General features: G+C 33.9%; 1 long non-coding RNA gene across 1 annotated transcript; it reads right to left on the bottom strand.

Annotated features, from left to right (window-relative positions):
• Window positions 1-2,088: 2,088 nt before the first annotated feature.
• On the bottom strand, window positions 2,089-4,426 carry LOC141287635 (uncharacterized). Its single transcript, XR_012339506.1, has 3 exons — window positions 3,688-4,426; window positions 3,377-3,519; window positions 2,089-2,482 (listed from the first exon to the last, which is right to left on the bottom strand). It is a non-coding gene; the product is annotated as an uncharacterized lncRNA (long non-coding RNA).
• Between the last annotated feature and the right edge of the window lie 1,574 nt (window positions 4,427-6,000).

The following is a 6,000-nucleotide window of genomic DNA, read 5'->3' as shown; positions in this document are numbered from 1 at the left end:
TGTGTGTGCTCTTGCAAAACTATTGAGTTCCACCAAAAATTAAGTGCTTGTGCATTTGTTTGCAAAAAGTGCATTCTCTCGCAAAACTATTACAATATTGTGTTTGTTTGCAAAATATGAGTGCTCTCGCAAAACTATTGCGTTTCCCTGAATAAAATTGTTGTGCAAACAAAAAATGTTGCGTTTGTTTGCAAAATGTGTGTGCTCTTGCAAAACTATTGCATTCCCCTAGAAAAAAACTGTCTGTTTACAAAATGTGCATGTTCTCGCAAAACTATTGTGCGCCACTGAAAATGTGCTTTTGTTTGCAAAATGTGCTTTCTCTTGAAAAACTATTGAGTTCCACAAAAAAATGTGTTTGTGCATTTGTTTGCAAAATGTACATTCTCTCGCAAAACTATTGCATTCACATAAAATATTGTGTTTGTTTGCAAAATGTACATTCTCCTGAAAAATGTTGCTTTTTTTTTTTTTTTTTTTGCAAAATGTGATTTTTTTTTTTTTTTTTTGCATTCCCCTGAAAAAAATTCTTGCAATTGTATTCTATTGTGTTCCCCTGGAACATTTTGCATTTGTTTACAAAATGTGTTCTCTTGCAAAACTATTGCATTCCCCATTTTTTTTTTTTTTTTTTTTTGCAACATGTTTTTTCTCACAAAACTATTGCGTTTTCATGAAAAATGTAAACATTGTGTTTTTTTTTTTGCAAAATGTGCGTTCTCTTGCAAAACTATTGCATTCCCCTGAAAAAAATCACTTTCACTTCTCCACAAAGGCACGTGACCTCAGTGCCTGTCTCGTCTCATTCAAGTGAAGCGAATAGTAAGGCGAGTGCGGTGGCCCGCGACCGGCTTTGTTTGATAAAGAACACACAGGAGTGCTATCTGGAAATATTTCGGATATGAAACAAATGAACATGGAAAGCCGAAGTACACAAGCAAGCCAATATGTAAGAGTTGCTACAGAGCAGAGCTAACAAAAGGCGCTAACACCACTAATTTCGCAAAGCACCTGAAAGACAGACACCCGAGTTTATATAAAGAACTGTTCTCATTTTAACATTATCATCTGAATCATTAAATAAGATTGCCTATTATTGTTGCTGATATAAGTGTTGTCCCGTTTTTTACCGTAGTTCGTTAATATAATCAGATTGAGGAATCTTAGACGAGTAAATACCTTAATTGCGGTCAAATATAAATTAACTGCGCTTATTTAACTTTATTTAAAAAAAAAAAAAATTACTTAAATTCTGCAATTTGTCAAATGTCTATCCAGAGCATTGTTTTTGTGTGTGATGCACGCATGTTTGCTTGCGTGTATCGTTGATTATGAATCCGGCATTAAAATCTTCAAATAATGTTCGTCAAATAATGTTAATGTATTAACCAGCATTTATGAACGATGAGCAATGCATTTGTTACAGTATATTTGAATCTTTGATAACGGTGCACTGTAAAAAATTTACTGTAAAATTTACAGCAAGTTACTGGCAACTTTGGTTGCCAGCAATACTGTAAATTTTTACAAGTGCACTGTAAATGATTAACTACAGTTTTACTGTAAAATTTACAGCAAGTTACTGGCAACTTTGGTTGCCAGCAATACTGTAAATTTTTACAAGTGCACTGTAAATGATTAACTACAGTTTTACTGTAAAATTTACAGCAAGTTACTGGCAACTTTGGTTGCCAGCAATACTGTAAATTTTTACAAGTGCACTGTAAATGATTAACTACAGTTTTACTGTTAAAATACAGCAATTTTCTGTATATATATACTAGCAACGATATATACATTATTTAAAGCTGCTACTGTGAAATTGCAGCAATAGTTTGCAATTTTACAAGTGTACTGGAAATCATTAAATAACGTTTCACTGTAAAAATATTGTACTACTTTAATTTGTATATTCTTTATTTGCAGTATTTATTTTCCAGATTTCTGAATAATAATGACTAGCAATTTAAACAATTTATTAACTGCATAAGCTTTAAACAATATTTAACTGCATAAAGTGTTGTATAGTATGAAACTCAGTGCACCTATTATTTAATAAAAACAAAAATAATAATAATTTGACACATCTTAATCTTGATAAACAGGTCCAATTTTATTTAAAAAATCTCTTATTTATTAACTCTCAAATTTGCATGAAAGAAATGTCATAGAACAGTGTATTCAGTATTATTCTGAATTCCAAAATAAATTGGGCATGAAAATATTTACTTGAAACATATTACGCTGCTAAATATTAAGGTTAACCAATATTTAGCCAAAGTTGAAACCAACATCAAGTTAACCAACATGGTTATAATTAAATGGTTCGAAATACCATAAAGACAGTGATGAATTTTCACAACTTCATGGACAGTCCAACATGGCCAAACAACAAGCCCTCAAGTGAGTCCAAAAAAACTTCTGATCGAAAAAGGAGAACAGTTCAGATCCAGATGCTGTTCCAGCCCAGGATGCAGAGTGGCTAAAAAAATATATAAAAGAACAAAAAGGGCAATACATTAGATATTTTACAAAACAATGATACAGTCAGACAAAGACAGAGGGATGACAGATACAGTCAAAGGCAGAGAGAGTGATGATTGTTACAGTTAGATCAGTATGATATTAAACAGTAAAACACTAAAATTGTGAAAAATATTACAATTTTTACAAGTTATTACAAGTTTTATATTTTACTATACTTTCAAATATAATTTATTTCTGAGATGCAAAGCTGAATGTTCAGCATCATTACACCAGTGTTGCATGATCTTTCAGAGATCATTCTCATTTATTATCAATATCCTGATTTATTGTCAATGTTATTGTCAATGTTGTCAGTGTATGTTTTGGAGCCTGTGATACTTTTTCAGGATTCTTTGATGAATAAGTTTCAAAGAACAGCAGTTATTTAAAATATACATTTTATCTAAAAATATAAATCTTTACAATCAATTTCAATGTAACATACTATATATAAGTATAATATATAAGATTCCTGAAAAAAGTATCACAGGTTAATAAAAATATTAAACAGCACAATTGCTTCTAACATTGATAATAAATCAGCATATACAATAATTTCTAAAGGATCACTAAAGGACATTGGAGTAATTAGAAGACTAGTGTATTGATGCTGAAAATTCAGAAATAAATTACATTTTTAAGTATATTAAAATGGATAAAACATTTTAATAATATTTCACAACATTATAGTTTTTTCTGTATTTTTTATCAATTAAATGCAGCCTTTATGAGCAGAAGATACTTATTTCAAAACATAAAACCTACTGATCACAAACTTTTGAACGCTAGTGTAGATAAAGGATAAAATAACATAATAAAAGGAAAAAGATCTTGGTGTATGTGTACTTACATGTCAGTAATTCTGCTGAAAATCCTTCGCATTGCAAAGAAAACTGGTAACTTGGGTTCACTTCTGCTGGTTTCTTCTGTGTTCTGTCGTTTTAGATGGGTCTTTTCCTTTCAACTTCTTTGTTTTTCTCTCAGGATAAATATCTACAAAACAGTCAGGAAGCAGACAATATGTAATTCACATTAGTTTTAGCTTTTGTACATCTGAATTATTCTCCCTAAAAAAACTCTCTCTACTTGAGTTGAGAAACATATTCTATCATATCTACATGTAAAATGCAGGTACTCAGAGTGTTAGAATGCAACTATTACCTTTGTATGAACTCCAAAACTCCGTCTGTCTCCTCTTGATAACGTTAGTCCAGAATATGTAATATGCTGCGAACAGGCCAGACAGGACAATGGGCTGGATTAAGGCATTCTTCAAATCAAAGTTAGCAAAAAGCATTAACGTTACATTCAAACAATAAGCGAATAAGCAAGTTATCAAAGGTGCTAGTACATCTCACTGCTTACGTTAACCACTTTAACAGCACCGTTCAGAGTTTACGTGACACACATCCTCCGTGAGCGGCTGACCGCGAATCGCGAGCCCTAAATACGCGTTTTATTTCGGTGCCCGTGTTAACAGATGGCTGCCTGTGCAAATTTGTTGTACATCATAAAATAATCACGAGAAAGTGTGCTGATCAGCACGACGTCGCCGTGAATCACATCTTTTGCCAATGAAGCTTGTAATTCTTAACGTAGGAACCCAGAGATGTTACGCCTATAGCCGATATAAGGCAGGGGAATGTGTGTGTAATCCTTCCGCGACTGCAGTGCCGAATCCCCGCACAAGTCTCTCTCGTGCTCCGCGGACGGAGGATTCGTTAATCTGCGGTTACCGCGAATGTTTATGACACCTTATATTCTTTAATATTCTAATACAGTTACAAATTATGAAAAATAAAACAGAAATAAGACACTTACTTACCACAGTTATGAATCGTTCTTCTTGCTGCTCCCAAATGTCGACCGTTAAAGATAATCCCGCCTCTTTAGATTTGAAATTTACCAGAATGCATTGCGGTTTACAGCAATATGCTGTATTGGCTGTATTATAAGAAATACAACCCGCTGCTGTAAAATATTGCTGTAATTTTTACAGCAATTTGTTACAGTGTGGGTAATAAAAACACAACGGATCATGTTAGCTCTGGTCCAATAAAAAATATTAACAGATAGAACTTTGGATTTTAATTAGTTAATGTAGTAGTAAATTATAGTTTAAATTAACTTTAACTACTAACTTTAAATTAACTAAGATTAATAAATGTTTTGGAAGTATTTTTCATTGTTTATTCATGTTAACTAATGTTAACAAATATCTTTTACCATTAACTTAAGTTCTAAGATTAGTTAGAACAGTTCAGTTAATTTTAAAAGTGTGGTCTAAAAAGAAAAAAAAAAGGTTTACGACCTACACTACTAGTTATATTTGAACAGCAAATAAAGTATGAAACAAACTCAAATGAAGCTAAGAAGCTGAACAGGGCTGTAGCAGTGTACATATGCACATACCTCATTGTCATGTTCTAGACTATATTTATCTTTAAATTAAAAAAGAAATTTACCTCCTTAATATTGTGGCAGTTTTTTTCTCTGTGGTATCGAAAATAGTATCGAACATTGATATTTTTCAAGGTATCGTATCGAAGTTAGAAATTCCAGTATCGTGACAACACTACTAAAAACCATTGTGTTCCCCCGAAACATTTTGCATTTGTTTTCAAAATGTGTTCTCTTGCAAAACTATTGCATTCCCCTTAAAACTTTAATGAGAAATGACCTGAGAACCTTTGCACTTTGCACTTTTTCTTGAAGGAATGCAAACATTTGCAAGAGAAAGCAAAATATAATTCTCCCTCCCATCAACATGTCCCTTTAGGGGCTCCACAGAATACAGTATATACATCACATTTTTTCATGTATATGCAGACGGTGTAGTCTTCCTAATCCTATTTCATAAAAGATGCTTTCTTGTAGGTATTATAACCTGCCTTTATTTGCAATGCTTAAGATTACAGCACTCAGTGAAAGGGCACGAATACTGACACCCACAATGTTGTGATGGGAACAGTAAATCCCTCAGCGGTGCCTCACCCGAGAATCAAACGGGCAAGATGCCAGTTCCCAACGGCGGGCACATGGGAACACATCTGAAGCCTGAATTGTTGACAGCCGACCACACCTTCATTTGTGAAGGACATGGTCCTGCGAAAGCCATTAGCCTCGAGGAGGAGAAAGACAATGGCTGTGACAGCGCACTGCTGGGATCCAAGAATTCAATAGTATCCTAATATGAGTTGAATGTGATTGTACAGTGTAGTGTGACAGATAGAGGCGTGAAAAGGTAAACGAAGCCGAGCGATGCCGTCTCCAGTCATCAGACTGTCAGGGGGACTGAAGAGAAGCGCATAACTGCTATTAAATCACTTTCTGTCATGCTGTGTGTGTGTGGAGGCAGCAAGATAGAGTCTCTATTTCCAGGTGTGACAGACATGAAGCTACACCAGTGACATGTGCGTGTGAATGAGCATATAGGGTGACTAGGTGTTCTGATAATTCAGGATGGTCCTGAGC

This window comes from Garra rufa, chromosome 15 (genome assembly GCF_049309525.1).
Source record: "Garra rufa chromosome 15, GarRuf1.0, whole genome shotgun sequence".
NCBI lineage: Eukaryota > Metazoa > Chordata > Actinopteri > Cypriniformes > Cyprinidae > Garra > Garra rufa.
This window is presented reverse-complemented; position numbering and strand designations above follow the sequence as displayed.